Here is a 24,219-nt window from a genome sequence, read left to right on the forward strand (position 1 = left end):
ATTGGAGTCTTGATATCAATAACTTCTTAATTCCATGAAGAATAGTTTATCTAAAATTGATTAGCAGAACAGCATAAAATGCTAGCCTGCTATCTGAATTTCTGATGCACCCATAAGCAGCGTAATGATCTCAGGATCTCAGTTTTCTTGGTCAGTCATATGTCAGACTTATAGAGTACATTACTTTCCTATGTAAAGAGTACTCCTGTATGCCTGTGATGAGAGAACAGGTATGAGATTAGGAATGAGGAGTCATTATTTTAGTGCTAATTCTGTCAAATGAATCAGCATTACGTTGGCCAAAGTCACTTTATTTCCCTATTTGTAAATGACAGATAACATTTTTCTATATTGCATAGGTGAGATTAATTAGCCCATGCTTGCACAGAGCGGTGAAGATTTTAAATGCTGAAGTATATACATTTATTACATGGGGAATGGTAGTGACCACAATATTTAGGTTTTCTAGCACTTTCCATTATAAAAAAAAAAAAGTTTCCTTTAAAATATTTTTTTAAGAGCTCTGATAGTTACATGGTTTGCAACAGTACTTTGAATGTTGGCAACAAGACAGTTCTGGAGTTAAAGAGGTGCCTTTTGCTCTCTCCATGAAAATCCAAATCAGACTGAGCTGAGCTATAAGATGCTGAAAATCTCCATTTTCTGTCTGTGCTTTCCCAATAGCACTTGCTACAGACTGACTGCTAAAATAGCATAACATATTATCAGCATTGTGCATAGACTGTCCCCAAATCTCTCCTCAGCATATGACATGTAGCTGATCCTCTAGACAGGACACAAGCGAAGTGATGCTTCATCTTCTCCTCCCTGGTACTTTCCTCCATCCAAATATCCTTTGACCTAGGGGAAGGTGCAATGTGCTGGGAATCAGACCACCAGGATTCTTACATTCACCTCTCCTATTGTCTGATATTAGTTTATGTGCCTTTTACATCTCTTATTACTGAGGAAGACCTTATATCTTACTGAGAGGTTAAAGGTGTAGGCCACTTAGTCACACTACTTTCTGGAAACTCTGCCAAATGTTAGTATTTTTCTATGTGATCTGTAAAATGAGGAAACTCAGGCTTATCTACGTTCATAGAAGGTAACATAACATGTGAAAATGTTGCTTTAAATGACATGTCCAGAATAGGATTGCCAACTTTCTACTTGCACAAAACCAAACGTCCTTGCCCCATGCCCCGCCCCTCTTCAGAAGCTCCGCCCCTTCTCTGAGGCTCTGCCCCCACTCACTCAACACCCACCCACCCCCCTGGTTGCTCACTCTCCCCACCCTCACTCACTTGTTCATTTTCACCGGGCTGGCTCAAGGGGTTGGGGTGCGGGAGGGAGTGAGGGCTCCATCTGGGGGCACAGGCTCTGGGATGGGTCTGGGGATGAGGGGTTTGGGGTGCAGAAGGGTGCTCTGGGCTGGGACTGAGGAGTTTGGAGGGTGGGAGGGGGATCAGGGCTGGGGTAGGGGTGTGGGCTCTTGTGTGGGGCCGGGGATGAGGGGTTCGGAGGGCAGGAGGGGGATCAGGGCTGGGGCAAGGGGTTGGGGCAATGGGGGGGGGTGAGGGCTCTGGGATGGGGAAGAGGGGTTGGGGTGCAGGAAGGTTCTCTGGGCTGGGACTGAGGGGTTCAGAGGGAAGGAGGGGATCAGGCCTGGGGCAGGGGGTCAGGGGTGTAGGCTCTGGACAGTGCTTACCTCAAGCAGCTCCGGAAGCAGCGGCATGCCCCCCCTCCAGCTCGTACACAGAGGCGTGGCCAGGCGACTCTGCACACTGCCCTGACACTCCTGGCCAATGGGAGCTGTGGGGGTGGTGCTTGGGGCGGGGCCACTGTGGAGAACCTCCTGGCTGCCCCTACACGTAGGAGCCGGAGAGGGGACATGCCGCTGCTTCTGGGACCCACGTGGAGCCATGGCAGGCAGGGAACCTGCCTTAGCCCCCTGCGTCGCTGACCGGACTTTTAATGCTCCGGTCAGTGGTCATGACTGGAGCCACCACGGTCACCTTTTTGACTGGGCATTCTGGTTGAAAACCGGACATCTGGCAACCCTAGTCCAGAATCACACAGGAAGTTGTATGTGGTAAAAAACACGCTGATAGAACCTAGTTTCCTGGGTGACATTCAATTACCTTAACCATAAGGACAGGTTTCAGAGTAACAGCCGTGTTAGTCTGTATTCGCAAAAAGAAAAGGAGTACTTGTGGCACCTTAGAGACTAACCAATTTGGTTAGTCTCTAAGGTGCCACAAGTACTCCTTTTCTTAACCATAAGACCATCCTTTCTCCTTCTGCAGTCTGTGTCTCTTTCACTACATGACCTTCAACTTATGAAGCAAATGTGGTAGGAGTCCTATAGACAATAGCCTCATTCACTGTACAACTTGTGATACATTGCTAACCACCATCCATCCTATTCACTGAAAGAGGCAAAATGTAGAATGCTGAAAAATAGTATGTGATCCTGTTTCACCTAGGAGGGTGATGAAGCACCTAGGGAGGTGGTGGAATCTCCATCCTTAGAGGTTTTTAAGGCCCGGTTTGACAAAGCCCTGGCAGGGATGATTTAGTTGGTGTTGGTCCTGCTTTGAGCAGGGGGTTGGACTAGATGACCTCCAGTGGTCTCTTCCAACCCTAATATTTTATGAGTCTATGAATTCTATGATTCAATGTAACTAAAGACTATATCATAATATATACACATAATCAATATATACATAGATATACAAGCCACAGAATAAAAATTTAAAAACTCTTCAAACAGGGATTAATCCTGGCAATATATGTACTATTGGCACACTACACTCAGTGGTATCCAATGTACATATTGCTAAATTAAAATTGATCTGTGCTTGTTCTATAGTCTAAAATGTGAAATTTCAATATTTGCAATTAAAATGAGAAAATTTAGAATAAAAAGCAATGTGTCTCAACTCTAAGGCAAAAACAAGCTCCCTATTCATAGTATGATATCTGCCCTTTATGTCATTACAAGGTTCAAGAGAATGCCATGTCAAATGTCAAGACACAAATCAATCATCACAAAAGGGGGTTTGAAATCCATACAGACTTTTGCTTCCATTACTTGGACCTCATTTTCAAACAAACAAACTTAAGTTCCCTTTTACATTAGAATATTAGTCTCATCTATTTCAAGCCATCTGTAATGTTAAAAAAACCCTAAAGTTTCCATACTAATTCTTTACACCATAGAGCTTTCTGATTTTCTACAATAAGGTTAGGTAGCAACACATGGAGATTTTGGAGATCCTAGCTGGAAAATAATTAAATGAAACTAAAGATGACGGATGCAGTCATTTCTAATTATTCTCTGAATAATTGGTACTCACTTGCTAATTTATTAAGCTCCTTCATAGGCCCTTGACTTATGCATTGTTAGGGCTGCAGATTTGTTATAGCATTTTTTCTAAAATAAAAAAATCATGGAACAATCATGGTAAATGTAGTAAAAGTCATGGGATTAGTGATTGCTCTGTGATATTTGATAAAAAATGCCCAGACAAATAAGGGGGCAATGACCATCTGCAGCAGCACCCTACCCCTCATCTACTCTGGTGAGGCGAGGAGGCCCCGAGACAGGAGGGGCTAAGAGTGTGCCTCCTCTGGCTCACCCCAGGCACGGGCAGTGGTTGCTCGTGTCCTGCAGGTGTGGGCCCAGCTACCTGCTCCAGACATTGCAAACTGGCATATGGGTCGCAGTGCCCTTCGCTCAGGTTTGGCTCTGCTGCCCCTCCATCATGACAGGAGGAAGGAAGCAGGAAGTAGAGCCAGATCTGAGAGAGGAGTGCTGTGACCCTGTGTGCCCTGTCACAACACACAGAGCCGTGCCCAGCCCTGCAGACATAGGAGCCGTTGCTGCAAGGTGAACTTCCTCTCCAACTCTTCTCTCCAAATGGGGCCTCCCCTTTGCATTGGGCTGGCAACCCACCTAGAGCCTTCCTGCAGGAAGTCACTGTCAGAGAAATCTTGCATCTGACTTCCTCTGCTCTGTGACAAGCCTGCAATCTTGTCAAGAGGCATCTCTCTTTCTCTCTACTGTAAGTCTCACTGGACACTAGCATTTAGACATCTTTACGGGCCTTTAAATACAATTACATCCAATATATCATGAATAATACCTTATACCTGGAGGAGAACGATCTTTATAATCTGATGCAGACTAGCCCAGAGACATGTAGTGTCACTTGCATTCAGAAGCTCGATTTAAGTCAGTCACTCTAGTTATTCCAAGAAAAGAAGATATATCCATAATCTGGTAGCATCTCCTCCTCATAAAATATTGATCTTCAAGAAATACAGATGATTTAGGAACCAAATGTTTAAATAATCCTTTGATTTGTCATTTATTCCAATCATGTCATCCATTCAGTGGACAGAAATGGACATGGTATTTTATGTAGGTATAAAACAAATACATTTTATCTGTAACTTGGGAAGAGTATTGAGAAATAAACGGCACAGGACCCAAGCACTGTTGTGTTACTGACCTGCACAGGAAAAGACACTAGGTTAAGAGGTTAAATTAGATATAAGGGAAGGATAAATTCCTTCCAGGAATTATTAGGTAAAATTCTATGGCCTGTGTTATGCATGAGGTTAGACAAAATGACCAAAATAGCCCCTCCTGGCTTTAATATTTATGAATCTCAGAGAACTCTAGTAGATTAACATACTACAGATACATACTACATGTTACAGATAAAATCTGCTGAGTGACTTCCAGCTGAGATCAGCTCAGCACACCTCCTACTGGCTCAGCCACTGTAACTAAGATCAACTCAGCACAGGCCACCCATATTGAGAGCATGTCCAGCTACAAGAGGGGGTAAGAACTCCACTAAGTTGGTTAAAATTGTGGAAGTGCCTAGCTATCAACTGGAAGATACGGACAAAACATAGGAAAAATTAAACTCTGATATCTATGCTTCCATCCAAAATCTTCAAGATTAATAAAGTATGGTTTGTCTCTTTATAACATGAACTCCCACATATATTTTCACAGCTGACAAGGTAAGAATATCTGATACAGAAGATAGCTCATATTGAAGTGGGGTCTGTAATTGCTATTATAGGATAAAGACCTATTTGGCACCCATGACTGTCTTTCTAACAGCCAGGATTACGATTTATTGTGCATGGGCTATAAACTCATTACACAGGTGTTGAAGCCAGTATACGATTTCAAAAAGACTAAGATACTTCACCACGCAGGAATGTGTGATCCCCCTAGGGAGGTCACTCCACCCCAGATTTTACTTATTTCCCCCCCCCCCACCTGCCTCAAACTGTATTACCTAAATTAGCATATATGGGGAAAAAACATTGCTCTCTAATAGAAGACCAAGCACTAGGACAGGGAAAAAAAATCAGAAAACCCTGGATTTGAGCAAAGGGAATTGTGATCCCAGGTGTAATTTAAATGATTCTGGTCAACTTTTACCTGTTCATAGAGAAAAGCTCAAATCTAGTCTTCACAATTCCTGATATTTTATTTTGCTTCTACAAATATTAAATGGATCTTTATTTCAGTGACATGTTATAGAAGAAAGCAAAATTAGCATCCCTGATAAAAGCAGTTGGAAGTTGGGTGTAGAGGGCTTTGTTTTCCTTTAAAAAAAATAAGACACACAATTCTTATAAGAAAATTACTTCTAAAAAACTTATCTCAAAATGAATGACACATAAAAGCAGCTGCAGCTACATGTCCATCTAACACAGCTCATTTACCCTCATAACACAACAAAGACTTTTCCTTTCTAAACAGCATATGACTAACCTGTTTAACTGTTACGGTATCAGAGGTCAAGAATTTAATACGATTCAAGAAAGGATTAGATATTTAATATGGATATTAGAAAATCCACAGTTATGATTGCAAGGGGAGCAATTTAAATCAAGGTGATTAAATTAACTTGATTTAAAATATAATTAATTTAAATCAGGTTAAGGTTTTGTAAAACTAATTTGAAAGTTTGTGGTACTGTAATTTAAGATTAAAATTTATTATAAACTAAATTATAAATGCTAAATGCTGTTTGTATTGCTACTACTAGTTGGGTATCCTTTTGAGTTTTATAAAACTGCTATAGGAAAAAAATCAATGCACTGAAAATTAAAACCCTTATCTGCAAACAAGCAAGTACACAGCTTACACAATTATGTAATTTTACTCAAGAAGAATCCCACTGACTTCAGCTGGACTACTCCTGTGCTTAAAATTAAGCCTGTGCATAACTGTTTGTAGCACTGGGGCTAAAACTGTACTTTCATTAAAAGCATTCCTCTTAGTGGCATAGAAACTTTGTTATTTCAAAACAAAGTTGTTTCAGTGTTAACGATGAAAAGTTTAGACTTTCCATACATTATTAAAGCTATCATGAACTTTTTCATGATCTGTTACGCTTTGGTAAATGAAATATTTCATTTACTTCTTCCCACTGCTACCATTTTTTCCTTCTAGACATGCAAAAAGATTTATTTTAGGGAAAAATACACTTTCCCTTCAATATTAAATATTTTTGTTAATGATCACAGATGCACATTTCACCACAAGAAGCTGAAATAAAAGACTGCTAATAAGAACAGACCATAATTTTATTATATGATCACAGCTGCTATTGAACACAGACTTGTTCTAAAACCAGATTAATAAGAATTGTTTTCCTGCAGAAATAATGATATAAGAATAGGCTCTGCAGTATCTCCCACTACCCTAAGAGCTAGCTCATACAATAGCCATATTCTATGGGGGTAAAAGGCATGACAGGATAAGTCAGACATATTAATGACCAATCCCATAACCCTTACTTGCACAAAAATAGTCCCATTTAAACTAGTGAGACTATTGCATGAGTAATGACTACTCAGAGAGGTTAGAATGAAGTCAGTGCCTGGACAAAGTGAGAGAGTCTCAGCTCTGCTCCACTAACGACGTTGCTCACAGGACATACTGGATGAAGGGAAGGGAAGGGCAGGCAAGGAGCGTGGCTAGAGTGTAATGTACTCTCGCAGTTCCCAGCTGGCATATAGCACTTTGGGAACCATAGCTAGCTGGTAAAGTTTAGAGCAGCCTGCAGGCTGTTCTATCCTGCACATGGGGACAGACACAGGCAGAGAATCAAGGAACAGTAGCCAACTCCCAGACAGTCTTGCTGCAGAATTAGCATAGTGGGTGGAGAAATTATTGTGGGGAATCTAAAGTCAAAAGGATGGTTTATGTTTAGTTCTGAACATGGTGGGAGTATTAGTCAGAACTTTTAACAGGAGTTGAGGAGAGATTGACTATCTGATGCACTCACAAGACTTCCTCTATTGGTTAACAGGTTCATTATTCCAATGGAACACAGCAAGAGGGGAAAGTTATAAACGGAGAGATAATCTGTATGTCTACACTTGGAGCTGGGGGTTTGATTCCAGTTCAAACAGACATACTTGTGCTAGCTCTCACAGAGCACACATGCTCAAAACAGTAGCATCGCTGCAGTAGTATTGGCTGTGGTGAAGAGCAGCACAGGCTAGCCACCGTTTGCCGATACCTGTGCTCCCACAACCACATTATTACTTTTAGTGCGCTAGCTCAATGGGACACAGCCTTATACAGCTAGGTCCAGTCCCATGAATGGCTTTGAATATCAGGATAGAGACCTTGAACTGGACATGGTATTCAGAAAGTACATTTGGTCACTACATAGCTGGACTGATTTGAACTGATCTGAAAAGTGAATAATGCCTTTTCCATTCACAGCCCCGAGACGTGATTAATGCATCACCACATAGCTCTTGAGCTCTATAACTTTTGGTGTCAGATGTACAGCTGCAAATATGAAACAGCCTTAACAGTGAGGGTGATCATTATGCCTCCAGCTAAACTTCTCTAGTCTTCTACCATTTTATTTCTGTTCACAACAAAAGATTTAATATTCATCACTATACTCTAGCAAAATTAACAGATGCTCACCTCCCAACAGCTATATTGACAGCTACAATATGTGTATTGCTATTTATTAACTGATAACATTTTGATGGATCAAAAAGGTCAAGAGAGCTGAAAACAGCCCAAGTATCTTGAAAAGGTATTGACAGACAAAGCTGACAAGTCATCATCAGCATTTTAAGGATGAGTATGATATTGTGTGTAGGAGTTTGTGATATAAAGGTACACTTAACAAGTTATCACCATTTACATTTTGGAAACGCTTCATTTTGCCTGCATGTTAATGTTCCTCTCCTGCCATCCCCACAAACCAGCTTTCTGTATATGGACTAGACCTTGACCGCCTACATTATCTTGCTTCCTCTTGGTTTTATTTATATTTTAAATAAACACGACAAAGCATATTTGTTATACTGGCAATGATAAAATTATCATCACTATTTTTCATAGGGTTATATTCTATAATATTTTTGAGTGGGTGGGCATGGCAACCTGTCACACAAAATAGAAACTGGTTGCAGCTCTTTTGATTCCCACCAGGAAAAGTAACTGTTCATGTATAGTGTCTGTCAGGGTTCCTTCCCCACTCTGAACTCTAGGGTACATATGTGGGGACCCACATGCAAGACCCCCTAAGCTTATTTTTACCAGCATAGGTTAAAAACTTTCCCAAGGCACAAATTCCACTTTGTCGTTGAACAGTGTGTTGTCACCACCAAGTGATTTAGACAAAGAATCCAGGAAAGGCTCAGTTGGAGTTCCTGTTCCCCAAAAATATCCCCCTAAGCCCTTACACCCCCTTTCCTGGGGAGGCTTGAGAATAATATCCTAACCAAGTGGTTACAAAGTGAACACAGACCCAAATCCCTGGATCTTTGGACACTGAAAAAAAATAATTTATTTAAAAAAAAAAAAGAAAAAAGAAAAGATAAAAATCTCCTCTGGAAAATCAGGTTGGAAGATAACTTTACAGGATAAAAGAACATGCACAAAACACAGAGGAACCCCCTCTAGTCTTAGTTTCAACGTTACAACAAAACTGGGCTAAACCTCCCTCCAGCAAAAGGAAAATTCACAAGTTGAGAAAACAAAGATAAACTAATACGCCTTGCCTAGCTGTATTTACAATTTCTGTAATATGAGAGACTGGTTCAGAATGGTTTGGAGGACATGGATTGATGTCCAGTCCCTCTTAGTCCCAAGAGCGAATGAACAGAGAAACAAAGAACCCAAAACAAAGCCTCTCCCACCCCCACAGATTTGAAAGTATCTTTTGTCCCCATTGGTTCCTTTGGTAAGGTATCCTTATGGTTATGACAGTGTCTCACTCTCCATAATTCTCCTCTAGTTTCCCACTCAGTATCATTATTACATGACATTCCTTAAGTATTTCCTAGGACTGGGAAACTGGGAATGAGTGACAGGGAATGGATCACTTGATGATTACCTGTTCTGTTAATTCCCTCTAGGGCACCTGGCATTTGGCCACTGTCAGAAGACAGATACTGGCCTAGATGGACCTGGGGGGGGGGGGGGAGAATCGATCTAAGATACGCAACCTCACCTACGAGAATAGCATAGCTGAAGTCGACATTCCTTAGATCGACTTAGAATCACTTACTTCGCGTCCTTGCGGCATGAGATCAACGGCCGCTGCTCCCCCGTCCACTCCGCTTCCGCCTCTCGCTCTGGTGGAGTTCCGGAGTCGACAGCAGAATGATCGGGGGATCGATTTATCGCGTCTACAGTAGACATGATAAATCGATCCCCGATAGATCAATCGCTACCCGTCGATCCGGCGGGTAGTGTAGACGTGGCCTTAGAATTATGGACCAGATGTAATGAAAATTGGGTCTTGACCTCAACAGCAGCAGCTTCTTTTCCCCACACTACAAGAAGGATGTGGGTAAATTGGAGAGAGTACAGCGAAGGGCAACAAAAATGATTAGGGGTCTGGAACACATGAGTTATGAGGAGAGGCTGAGGGAACTGGGACTGTTTAGTCTGCAGAAGAGAAGAATGAGGGGGGATTTGATAGCTGCTTTCAACTACCTGAGAGGTAGTTCCAGAGAGGATGGTTCTAGACTATTCTCAGTGGTGGAAGAGGACAGAACAAGGAGTAATGATCTCAAGTTGCAGTGGGGGAGGTTTAGGTTGGATATTAGGAAAAACTTTTTCACTAGGAGGGTGGTGAAACACTGGAATGCGTTGCCTAGGGAGGTGGTGGAATCTCCTTCCTTAGAAGTTTTTAAGGTCAGGCTTGACAAAGCCCTGGCTGGGATGATTTAATTGGGGACGGGTCCTGCTTTTGAGAAGGGGGTTGGACTCCTGAGGTCCCTTCCAACCCTGATATTCTATGATTCTATGATCTTGCTCTGTTCCACAGCACCTGGGAATGGATAACATCTGACAAATGGGTGCTAGAAAACATCCACAGTGGATATTCTATTCATTTCACCTTCCTCCCCCTCCCCCAAAATCCTTCCCTGTCCCTCTTCAGGGACCCTTCTCACAAGAGCCTTTTGCGACAAGACATAGATCACCTCCATGTAGGAGCCATAAAACCAGTATCTCAACAAGTATGAGGCAAAAGTTTTTACTTTCATTACTTCCTAATACCCAAGGAAAAAAAGGTGTGTGTGTGGGGGGGGGGGGGGGGGAGTTTGGAGACCCATACTGAACACCTCAGAGAACTCCACAAGCTCATCAAGGCTCAAAAAGTCAAAGTGGTCACTCTAGCAGCGATTATTCCAGCTCTGGAACAGGCAGACTGGTTTTCAGCCCTCTACCTTCAGGATGCTTATTTCCATATTTCAATCTTAGCATCCCACAGATGGTTCATCAGATTTACCCTAGGACACTACCATTACCGGTACAGAGTATGCCCCTTCGGGCTATCATCAACTCCCAGAGTATTCTCCAAGGTCCTCTCCATAGTGGCAGCTCATCTTTGTTCCCAGGCGATCATGATCAACCCCTGTCTAGACAGCTCTCTCTTCTAGGCTCATTCCTTCGACGAAGCTCTGTGGGTTACCCACAGGACTATGGACTTATTCAGAAGCCTGGGCCTACAAATCAACATCCAAAAATCGATTCTCTCCAAACGAGAGCACTCCTTCCACAACACACATTCCTCAGTTTTCCCACGCTTATGGAGACCGTGCAAACAAGCCTTCATATATGAGCCAGACACTGCGTTCCAACCAGGGGTGAAACTTAAGGGACTTACCGGTACGCAGGGCGGCCAGGGTCCTGGGGCTCCAGTGGTGATTTAAAGGGCCAGGGGCTCCAGCTGCTGCCAGAAGCTCCGAGCCCTTTTAAATCACCGGGCCCTAGGGCAGCTGCCCCTTCTCTTCCTTCCCCTCCCCTCCCCCTGCCCCATCATTGGCCCTGCCTGTACGGTCGGCTGTATACTGGCGGCCACTTTCTTACTGGTACGCCAGACCGGACCAGCTTACTTTCACCTCTGCTTCCAACTGCTGGAGCACACGGCAGTGGGTACATTTGTGATAGCTCATGCCAAATTTCATGAGATGTCTCTATTCATTGTTCAGCTTGGTTTACAGGCCGAATAGAGACAGCTTAGACAAACCCATGTTATTGCCCACCAAGGTCAAGTAATCCTCCTCACCATCAGTACATCCTTCATAGGATGGAGAGAACATCTCAACAAACTCAGGACATAAGGCAAGTGGTCACCCACAGAAATGTGTTTTCATATCAATCTCCTCGAACTCAGAGTAGTCAGGAACGCGTGTGCTCACTTCCTTCTGCTGATCAGAGGTACACACACAAGGGACATGACAGACAACAGAGTATTCATGTAGTACAGAAATCATCGAGGGTGCCAGATTGCTCTCCCTTTGTGCGAAGCACTAAAACCATGGAACTGGTGCATTTCCCACAATGTTATGATATCAGCGGCTTACCTACCCGTAGTTCAGAACACAACAGTAGACCGTCTCAGCCGCAAGTTCCCATACGACCATGAATGGGAGATGAACTCAGTAGTACTTCATGACATATTCAGACAGTGGGAGATACCAACAACAGAAGTGCCCATGATATATGTGGTTATATCTTCAGACAAGATTTTGTAGTATTGCTGCCAAGTCAAAGAGCAAATCATGTTTTTCACTTCTTGTATTTTATAACAAAAACTAAAAATAGCCTATAAAGACAAAGGCCTTAAATATATTGAATATCTTCTTCCATAAACATGACTCTTTGTGTTCTCTCTTCTTCTCTGGAAACTAAATATTTTACAATCTGTTCAGAGTGTTGCATCCCATGTTATCATGGATATATTTTTGATCTGGTACACTCAAAACTAACACAGAGACAGCTGTTCCAAACCAACAGCTCTGACACAGTATTTCAGAACACAATAAAACAACTGTATTGCCTGCGAAGAATGTCTGTAAAGAGGTTAGTTACGGTAACAGTCTCTCTCACACTAATAATCTCTGACATTGAAAATGGACAAGGGAATCTAATCATGATACTGAAAAAGCAATAATGCAAGAGCACCAGTTTTGTGCTTATTTTCAAGTACTTAGAGATATTGTGCTGTAGAGGAGAGGGGAGGTTTTTTAGGGGGGTGGGTTTTTATGTTCTGTTTTTGTTTAAGTTCTCTGGCACATTTGGCTCTTTAAGTTTTAGTTAGAGACAAAATACCTGATTTACATGAACTGATTTGTTAGTTTAGTTTACAGATGATTCAAAGATGACTTGTGTATTTCAAATCTTACTGCTTTATCTACCTACTCTGAAAAGTTACTCTAAACTGTCATTTTATGGTTCCATGTTTATTGTCTCAACGATTTCCATATCAGACACGCTCATTTTACAAGTAATATGTTATTTCTCATTGCATACCTGTGAAGTTTGCCTTGGATCTGAGAGTCTGGCTGCATTTTTTTTCCCTCACAAAGGTTCTTCAGGCTAAATTAGTCACACCTGTGCAATCTTTAAATTGTGTCTTCAGTGACACCTGTGAAACCCCCTCAGTGAATTTGCACAGACTCACCTCTCTCTATTACTTGTGTTGTCACTGCAAGGATAAGAGAAGAGGAAAGTAAGCAAAATCTGTTGTCACTGAAGTCAGCAAGCATCACACACACACATAGGAAGCATATCTGTTTTATAGACGTGCCACTTTTTATGTAGTCACATTTCAGAGTATAACTTGTTTTCTACTACTTTTCTCTTTGTGCTGTTGGAGCCTTTTGAAATCTTTTCGTTGTGTTTCCAGTGGAACATCTTTGGTGCTATAAAGTGCCTCTTTTGGGGATATATGCTATGTCTAAGACACTCAAAGAATGAGATAGGTAGGTGGCTAAACCCTGAGAATCATTGTAACACCACAGCATCAGGTTTGTGGTATACCATAGTTTTTCTGTCCAAAAATAACTTCGTGGCACATCTGGTTTCATGTCCTGAGGAAAGCTTCCTATTTTTGTGGTACCTTTTTAGAGAAAATGTTTATATAAGTATCTTATTCTTATTTCTATAAACTTTGGAATGCGGGTTCTTTTTAAAAAACCAAAAATAGTTTCTGTGAGTAACTGCAGGCTATACTACTTCGGTAATTCCTATTGTGTTCTCATGACATTCCAGAGCATTACTGTTCAGCCTTTCCAGCGAGGATTCTGCATGTCAATGCAGTGAAAATAAGTTCTTTTGAATGTGTGATTTTGTTCTTCTTTGTTTTGTTGGGATATACAAAGGTGTAACTGACTCATCCCTGTAAGGCATGTTTTACAGGTTATTTGGGCTCCTGCCTCTGTTCAATCTGCATTCATCCTTATAAGAACCTGACAGCTGTGGTGAGTGAATAGCAACAGGATGCACTGCGAAAGACATAAAATCTAACATAAATTTTAAATGTTTCCTTTAGAATTAAGCGGTTACCAATAATACCGTTCTTTTCATTTTGACTTTTATTGGCAATATTTGCGTTAGAATGAAGCAGGCCCTTCAGGGTCTATTGGCAGTGTGATGCCTGGTCCTATAGGGAAACAGTTTAGATCCTACTGGCTGGTTCCTCACTTTCCAGGAGTCATAGACTGAAAGGGCTGTAGAGAGTGTGAAACTTGTGTCTTTGAGCAACCTGCACCAACAGGAGCATTTTACAATTCCAAGTTGGAAGAACAACTTGGTCCAATAGGACTCCTTTGAGGGAGAATTCCAAGGAAAGTTCGTTTGAAAATATGAACATTGGTCTCGTCCTCCGCCCCCCCGGCTCCCAATTACATAAACTTGCTTCCAGCTGGGGGGGGTGGGGGGGTAAGATGGGGGAGGAAGTAATCAAATGTTCTGTGCTCAACTAGGCTCCAATTCTGTGAATACTTTGTGTGAAATCCTAGCCCCATGGAGTCAATGGCAAAACTCCTATTGACTTTAATGGGCCAAGATTTCACCCTCACCGCATATGTTCTTAACTTTAAGCAGTTGAATAGTCCCAATGAAATCACTCCCCTTGTGCCCCCAGCTCTTGGATAACTGCCAAATCTCCATATACATCAATACTGCCATGTTCCAAAGCTCACTTTTTATCTTAAGTTGGACAGCTGCAGTATTGCCAAACTCATGGGATTTTAAACATAATGCATTTTGGGCCCTATTTATTTGTAGTCTTATTTGAACCTGGTAGGGTTCACATTTTCAGCCTTCCCAAGCATAGGGGCTAAAACCCTAGCTTTTTTTCTCCCCTCTCAAATAAAAGTTATAGTCTCTCCTAATCGTATGCCCTTAGGAGCTGGGGCTTTAAGTAAATGTCAAATATTGTGAGACTTATAATTTTAATCACAAGAATTGGCAACACTCTGCCTGGCAGGGAAGTTGTGATGTCTTTGATGCGAGTTGAGAAAATGAATCTTTGGTGAACCACTTGGTACAAATCTAATTCAAAAGCTGTCTCAAATAAAAAAAGAAACTTCTAGTTTTCGGGAGTAGATTCTATTCAGAAACAGGGAAACCATCAGTTTTCAAACCAAAGCTTTAAACAATGATGTAATGTCAATAATTTCTAGACTTTCCATATTACATGCTCCAGTATTAAGTCACAAGGCCAAAAAAAATCACACCCAAAATGACTAAAATTTTCACTGCTAATATTGACATTCCCTCAGAATAAAACTAAACCAGAAATGTAGATTAATTTCTTTAAAGGAGTATTTAAAGGCACCTGCAGTTGTTAAACTGCTAGATCAAATAATTCTTTCGAATATCAAACTTTTTGGCAAAGTTTCTTTAAAAGAAAAAGAGATCTGCCTTTGCCGCAACATGGAACACTGAAATTGGGAACAGCTTGTTTCATTACAGACTGTTATAAGCAGTAGAGCACATAACTTTATCCTTAGTAGGAATGCACCAGTCAAGGAGTCAAGATAAAAAAACTGCACACAAACCATAAAAAAAACACTACAGCCCCACTATAGAATTTTTTGTTTGGACTTCCTCTGGTCTGCTTTCCACTCAAGTCAATGAAGTCTTGAAGATTAATACAAATCTCTCTCATCTATATATACATAGATATTTTGGATATAGTGTTCTATATACACAAATATAATAAGGCTGAAATTTTCAAAGCAGTTAAGGAGTAAGGTGTCAAACTTGCATTGAACTTCAATGGGCTTTTGGCACCTAACTCCCTTAGGCTCCTTTGAAAATCCCAGTTTAAATATTTTATGTATTTGACATACTTAGATTTGTTGCACTCCAAAAAAAGGTTTACATACACATGTTGCACTATTTGCACATGGTATCTACCAGTCTGCAGTGAACCGTGGAATTTCTCATGCTGTTTAAGAATAGCGGATGAATCTACTAAAACGAGTAATTGATTTTTCCATTTTGTGACTTTGTACACTTTGTATGTACTTAAATCCCAAATCACTGCAAAGTAGAACTCACACTGATTTGAACTAGGCTCATAACTAGACACCAAACAATAAAGAGTTCAGTGGGATTTTATTTTCTGGAATTTAAATCAACTTTAAGTACTTATATTGCCCCCATCACCTCAGTATTGAATGCCATAGTTCATTTTTATGTTGACAACAGAGCTGCCCTTAACTCCTGTCCAAGACAGCTCCCCAAGCTCATGCCATCTGATGGGCAAAACAACGCCACCTTAAAATTACGTTCTGTATTCACAGCATCTAATCTACAGTTTTATAGTCATTATTACATCCCCCCTTTTAAAAAAAAACATCTTTCATCTGTTGCTATTTGAGGTCTGCCTCAAACTCTCCTTCAGCAACAATAACTAGCAAATGAGATTAATTGAGTACTGACAATGGACAGAGTGTATAACGATAGTGACAAGGCATATTAGAAATAGCTCACCTGTAATTTCTGCATTTTAGAAAAAGAAAAGATTTTATAATTTAAGCCTAGATATACCACAAGGGCACTAAAGCTTACTAAATTTGGTAGTCTGAAAGGCTAAACAGTGAACTTCTTTACACTTGTGATCTTCACCTTTTGTCTCACAAGAAGTTTTAAAAAGATGGGGCCAAAAGGAATTCTGAAGCAAAATCATGGAGTACTTTGATGGCTCTATGACGGCTGCATCGAGCTGAATGAATGCTGATTTGCTCACAATAAAACGGGCATTGTGTGTTACTGTCACATTGGATATGGATAATAAAGAAAATACTACTGCTCTCTTACAGAATTCAGAACAAATTACTCCAATGTAGTGTTACATGTTGTCCCTCAATTCAAGTTTGAAAATTTCAAGAATCTATGAGTGGGATGTATATGCACCTGCATGTGGGTGTGTAAGCCTAAATTTCCATAGAAGTAAAAACTGCAGGATAGGATGTGCAGTAACCAGATGATACCTATATGCCTTGCTGCCCACATGCCTATATACTACTTGGTTCAGGTATTTAAAACAATTAGCAAACAAAAACTATGTTTAGTGGCAGTTAATGCTGCAGCAGGATACATTCCATCTACCCCAACATCCTAAAGGAAGGGAAATACGTGAAGAGACGTGCATTCCTCTGCACCTTCATATTACCTCCAATACTATGGATAATACACTACACCACTCCATAAGACTTTCACTTCCACCTCTAACAGATATCAAAAAATAGTACCTACCTCTAATTTCATCAAACCTTAACATCTCCTGCTTTCATATTGATTACAACAACTGATATAACATTTGATTGTCACATATTCCATGCATTTGGGAAGTTATTCTTTCTTAATACTGCTGAGGTCACTATTAAGGTTTTGCACTAGAAAGCAAATTTGAAGAAGCTGGGGTATATACAGGGTTTGGTATTTATTGGAGATAGAAGTGAAAGCCTTATTGAGCAACTAAGTGCATTATCAACAGGGATCCTAGTTTTCTGTGAATATAAAAACAAAATTCTCCAATAAAAACAAAAATCCACATTTTTCCATGAGAAAATGAAATGCTGAACTTTAGTTTCCCTAGCCACAATATACATATTTATCAGTTGAACACAATATTTTATTGTTATATAGCAGAAACTAGTTTCTCAAGCCTCCATTATCCAGCTCTCCGTATTAACTGAGCCACCAGTGGCCTAGGGCTAACACTGGTGGGGCTCAGGTGGTCAGCCCTTGCCGGCTGGGGTGTGGGTTGTCAGCCCCCTCCCCCCCATCTTAAAATAAGGGATAGAAAGCTGTTTGCTGGGTCTCCTGATTATCTGAACTTTTGATTATGCAATCTGGCCCAGGCCCCAATTAGAGGGGAGAAATGGGGTTCCAGTGTAAATTTAAAGCACATTTAAAAATCAACCACAAAAGTGGGAGGTTGTACAGATTGAATAAGTGACACTAGTATTGTCAGTAAAATGTAGTTAATATGTTCTTATTTTTTCACAAAATGTAAAAACGAAAAGATTCTTTGTAAAAAAGCAAATACCGCGTTTTTCCATGGCAAACGGATTTCTAGGATTCTTGGTTATCAATAGTGTTGTAGGTGATAATGAAATTATAAATTGCTCTATAGACAAATATTACTGATATTCTAGAAATCAGTACATGAGGAACAAACATGTGGACAAAAGACAGTCCTAGAGTTTTAGATGTCACACAAAAGGGACACAAAAGAAAAGAGAATTCAGTGAGAAATGCCAAAAGGGGTGATTTTTAAACTCCTATTAGTCTCTGTATCAATTTGTTTTCAATCAAACCATCACAGAATATAAACTTTGAGCACTATTTGTATTTTTGTTTTATTTTTTGTCATTTTAAAAATATTTTTATAAAACAAAGTTTACAGCACCTGTTAAAACTGGACTCTAACACAACTTTAACTACGGTACAGCTACTGTTGTGCCACAATATAAACAGTGTGATTGTTTCTAGTGAAGTTGTTCCATTTTCCCCCTTTTTTCCTTTAAATATCAGATATTTGAACAGTTCCTTATAAAACCATACTGGTAGTTTCTTATTTTTCTGAGGAATTTTACCCAGTGTCTGAATACCTAAGAATTTGCTTTCCTGAAATTTAATGCTCCTTTTGTACTGCAACATTAAGTGAATCCATTCCTTACTATGCTGAATTCAAATATCCCTAGCAAAAATATCTCATTTTGAGTTTCCCTCAGTCTTAGAGCTGCTCAGGTTTTCCAGTGGGACATTTTTCGACTGGAAAATGCTGATTCAATGAAAATCAAAGTGTTTGGTGGGAAGCATTAATTCCGCCAAAGATTTCGAGGTAACTTCAGCCTGCTTGTCTGCAGGTTTCAGAGTGGTAGCCATGTTAGTTTGTAAAAACAAAAACAACAAAGGAGTCCTTGTGGCACCTTAGAGATTAACAAATTTATTTGGGCATAAGCTTCCATGGGCTAGAATCCACTTCATCAGATGCATGGAGTGAAAAATACAGTAGCAGGTATATTTATACATAGAACATGAAAAGATGGGAGTTGCCGTGGGGGGGAGGGGGGAGATGGTCAGTCTAACGAGACAATTCAATTAACAGTAGAATACCAAGGGAGGAAAAATCACTTTTGTAGTGGTAATGAGGGTGGCCCATTTCAAACAGTTGACAAGAAGGTGTGAGTAACAGTAAGGGGAAATTAGTATGGTAAAATTAAGTTTTGTAATGACCCATCCACTCCCAGTCTTTATTCAGGCCTAATTTGATGGTGTCCAGTTTGCAAATTAATGCCAGTTCTTCAGTTTCACGTTGGAGTCTGTTTTTCAAGTTTTTGTTGTTGTTGAAGAATTGCCACTTTTAAGTCTGTTACTGAGTGATTAGGGAGGTTGAAGTATTCTCCGACTGGTTTTTGAATGTTGTAATTCCTGATGTCAGATTTGTGGCCATTTATTCTTTTGCATAGAGTCTGTCCCGTTAGGCCAATGTACATGGCAGAAGGGCATTGCTGGCACATGATGGCATATATCACATTGGTAGATGTGCAGATGAATGAGCCCCTGAGGGTGTGGCCGATGTGGTTAGGTCCTATGATGGTGTCCCTTGAATAGATATGTGGACAGAGTTGGCAATGGGGTTTGTTGCAGGAATTGGTTCCTGGGTTAGTGTTTCTGTTGTGTGGTTTGTAGTTGCTGGTGAGTATTTGCTTCAGGTTGGGGAGCTGTCTGTAAGCGAGGACTGGCCTGTCTCCCAAGGTCTGTGAGAGTAAGGGATCACCCTTCAGAATAGGTTGTAGATCCTTGATAATGCGTTGGAGAGGTTTTAGTTGGGGGCTGTAGGTGACGGCTAGTGGTGTTCTGTTACTTTCTTTATTGGGCCTGTCTTGTAGTAGGTGACTTCTGGGTACCCTTCTGGCTCTGTCAATCTGTTTCTTAACTTCACCAGGTGGGTATTGTAGTTTTAAAGAATGCTTGATAGAGATCCTGTAGGTGTCTGTCTCTGTCTGAGAGATTAGAGCAAATGCGGTTGTATCTTAGAGTTTGGCTATAGACAATGGATTATGTGATCTGGTCTGGATGAAAGCTGGAGGCATGTAGGTAAGTCTAGCGGTCAGTAGGTTTCCGGTAGAGGGTGGTGTTTATGTGACTATCGCTTATTAGCACTGGAGTGTCTAGGAAGTGGATCTCTTGTGTGGACTGGTCCAAGCTGAGGTTGATGATGGGGTGGAAATTGTTGAAATCTTGGTGGAATTCCTCTAGGGCCTCCTTCCCATGGGTCCAGATGATGAAGAGGTCATCAGTGTAGCACAAGTAGAGTAGGCGCGTTAGGGGATGAGAGCTGAGGAAGCGTTGTTCTAAGTCAGCCATAAAAATGTTGGCAACTGTGGGGCCATGCGGGTATCCATAGCAGACAGGCCCACCAAATGTCACTTTCACTCTCCACTGATCATGATTGTCTAATAAATGTCCACAGTCATTTTGCCTTTTCATTCCTTGTGCAGAACCAGTTCTTTGGTTAAGGATATAAGAAGTAGGCTCAACACAAAAAGATATCTAAATTCTCTTAGCAGTCCAACTCTCCAGTTATCATGTAATTAATATTTTTTCCTTTATATGTCTGGCACACAATGCATATCTTTCATATTCCAAACTAAAAATATTCATCACTCCTGACTTATTCTACTCTCTTTGTATATGCCACAGACAATGGAGTAACATCAGGGTTTCATATTGTACTCTGAAGTGAGGTGGATATATGCAGAATAATTCCAAAATCTACTCTTGTGCCAGACACATGAGCCCTGCCACCACAATACATCTTGTTCTTAATCCATACAGTCTATTTTTAAAATATATTTATTGGTTTATTAAACCCAATGGGACGCCAATAAATGTACAATCATTTTAATTACCTCCATATTTTGTTTTCTATAATATTCTTACAATACAGTGTTAGAGATAATCAGACACACAGAGATGAAAATTGTCTGATGATACTTTCCCCAAGATAGGGATTTGTGCACAGCACTATACAAAAAACCATCATACTTTTACTTATTATCTTAATGCATAGCTGAGCTAATAATGGTCATCTTGCATTACCACCTTTGCTTAGCATCAATGGAGTGTCTCAAACAGATACGGTATGAACTGCTCTATGTTGTATTTCCAGTAGCTGTGAATGGAATCTTAATGCATTTTAGAAGATAACACTACCCTTTCCTTATTTGCACCATGCCAGCTCAATGAGTCCACACCCTCTAACTGTCATTTACATTACAAACCCACCTTCAGTTGAAATTCTAGGGTGAAGTTAAGGTTATTGGTGCATCTCTTCGCACCCTGTATTTTTTTCTTTTTAAATATGTGAAAGCGTTATGGGAGAATTACACCTGACATTACTGCAGTCAGCCATTTTGTGTGTCCAGCCACTGCTAGCTGAAAACCAAATACCACCTCACCAGGAATGATCATTAGGGCTCTGAGAGGCAAGCCCAAACAGCTGCATGATTGCCGTTTTGCTAATCAGAATGGGAGGATGAGACAGAGTTAATGTACCATGAGAATGAAAGGAATGTTTGGAAAGTAGACCTTGGTTTTAAGTGCCCGTCACATAAATTTTACTGTTGTTATAACTAGAAATACTTTGATAAGAGAGGAGTAATTTGCTGAAATTAGGAGAATCGGTGACCCATTAGGAGTCACTATGAGTTATGTGCTTTGTTTCAGTTATCTATAAAAGATTAAGCAAAAGAATACATTTTGGAGCAGTCCAAGGGAGCTTTTCTTCAGGCAAGAAGCTGACACCTGAACTCCCCAGTAGCTGGATGAAAGAGGGTCCCCGAAAGCCAAGCTGTTGATCCCTTGAAACCATATCAGACTTTAGGTAACTATAATGTTTGGGGAGCTCTGAACCTATTGTGATAGTACATATGTGTGTGTACTTGAATAGTTTTAGGTAAAAGCACTCTTTTGTATCAATCATTTATCTGATAGAGGAGCTATGTCCCTGATGTTTTATTCTTGACACCACTTGGAGCGAAACAGTTAAATTACAACTGCTCTGAATTCAGAAAACCCTGGGTAACAAAAGGATAGACTTTTCCCCTACCTGTGCCACACCAAACCCATGTTTGAATACAAAAAACCTCAGATGCCTACATACAGCATTACCAGAAGCTCAGTAATCATGAGAAGTCCTATAAGAAAACACCTAAGTGCATGTGCAATTGAGGAAAAAGTTCAGAATGGAAATATCGTTTCCATTTCAGACTTCCATTTCAGATGGAAAAATAGTTAAGACTGTGGCTTCAGGCCAATGCTGGCAATAGAGGTTGTGTTTGGGAGGTGAAGCTGACTGCCCTTAGTGGCAGCTCCTAGAAGTATTGTGGCTAAGTAGACAATGCAACTGAAAACATTACAGGACCAAATACAGCAGCAGAAGCTGCTACATCCTTTAATAGGATGCAGTATATGCGCTTTCCTCATGCTGGCTGCTGGGAAGTGGGCTATGGCCCCATTTTCACCCTGCCTGCTCAGGGGCGTCTAGCACCGTTGTACTAGACTCCCTTGATCCTTGAGCATTCGATGGGAACTCAAAACCCAAGACTGTGTGCTATGCAGCAATGCAGTGGAAAAGAGAAGTTAAATAACCCAAGGCCATAGTATATTAGTTAGTAAAAAAAATAATTCCAGAGTCTCACAGAAATGATTCACAGCATATTTTTCATGGAAAGAATTAGTGTAGCCCTTTTTTTGACATTTGTTTAAATAATTATCACAGAATAACAGAATTATAGAAGATTAGAGTTGGTAGAGACCTCAGGAGGTCATCTAGTTTCTACTTGATCTGGAAGTTCCAACTCTAATTTAGACTTCAGGAATACTCACTAATTACTCTGACTTATGAAAAACCTTACAGGGTACGAAGACGACATCAGGAAAATTTAGCCTGAGATCATTCACAGATGCAAGGAAACAATTATACTTACGTCTATACTTTAAGCTCACCACAAAAAGTATTTAAATATTGCATTGACACATGGTAGGGTTATTTTGCACAAACACATTTGCAAACATTTAGCCCTGTTACATACATACGGGTGACATCTGCAACTAGAGAAATAACATGTTGTATCAGAATCTGAAATGCCAAGCAAAAATCCTTCATATCAAGATGATACCGTGTCTCGATATTTTTCTTCTCTCTAACTTGAGTCTTTCATATAATTAAGATTTTGGTCCACTGATCATTCTTTGCAGGTATGTCCCAGAAATCTAGGGAAAGCTTGGCTTATTAAACAAGGAACCAAGTATTCATTCTTTTAAGACAGAAAATCTACTCTAGTTTTAACTATCAGAGACCATGCTGTGAAAGAGACTGGTGGAGGATATAAACTGCAAAGAGAAGAATAGAGAAGTATTTCTTGCATGATTGACTATCGATTAGATTTCAAATTAATTTGTTCATATCTATAAAACATCAACCTATAAATCCAAACAATAAGGCTCATTAAGATACCCAATAATGTGTGTTTGTCTGTCTTGAAAAATCCACAGTAGCAGATTTTTCACAATACGTAGTGATGAGCTACACCCACATATCTGTGATTATAATCAAGTAGCACAATATGCATCACCCTAAATGGGAGCAGAAGCAGCTAGAGGAAAAGTCAGTATTTCCAGATTAAATTACGAATTTATTGAGTTTATTACACACACACACACACACACACACAGAGAACACATTTATGGTTTTTTGAGGGAAAGGTGCTGCATTACTCTTGCATTTGCTAAGTCACTACATCACTATACCAACACTGTATCACTGTTGGAACTCCCACTCTTTTTGCCAAGACAACTTTGGTGTTGTGTGTTCACCAGTGTTCAATTATTCTTTTTCAGTGCATCAGTATGATCCCATCTGGGTGGCACAATCCTAGTTCTCACCATGAATTTAACTGGCTTCTGCCACACGACACAACCTTGTCTATGCACGGAAGTAAGGAGTAAGAGGGGCTGTCCACACTTAAAATTTCAGACTGGCATCAACTTTGCCCCCATGTATCCTTGTCTTAGTTGTAGGATAGGCTAATGTGAGTCCTGTCATAGCAACCAGATTAAGCACTTCAGGTCTACAACAGTAACACCTGACTGGAATCTACCTTGACTGAGAGGAAACAGAACAGATGCTGCAATAACAACTCATTCTAATTGCTTCTAGCAAAGAACTAGTGCTAGACTCTGTTATCCTTGCACTGCATTAGGTAGTAAGTGCAAATCCTATTATGCCAATTTGAGTGCTTTGATGTTGTTTTGGCCTGGTGACGAGTAATGCGGTTATATGAGCTATACTGATGCCTAGGCAGGTATTTCTTATG

The 24,219-nt window shown here is 40.5% G+C and overlaps 1 protein-coding gene across 2 annotated transcripts in view; it reads right to left on the bottom strand.

Moving 5' to 3' along the window:
• EDA (ectodysplasin A) overlaps positions 1–24,219 on the bottom strand; it is a 185,542-nt gene that overhangs the window by 86,202 nt on the left and 75,121 nt on the right. The gene's annotated exons all lie outside the window — the stretch shown is intronic.

The sequence above is a fragment of the Caretta caretta genome, chromosome 9 (assembly GCF_965140235.1).
Source record: "Caretta caretta isolate rCarCar2 chromosome 9, rCarCar1.hap1, whole genome shotgun sequence".
Classification (NCBI taxonomy): domain Eukaryota; kingdom Metazoa; phylum Chordata; order Testudines; family Cheloniidae; genus Caretta; species Caretta caretta.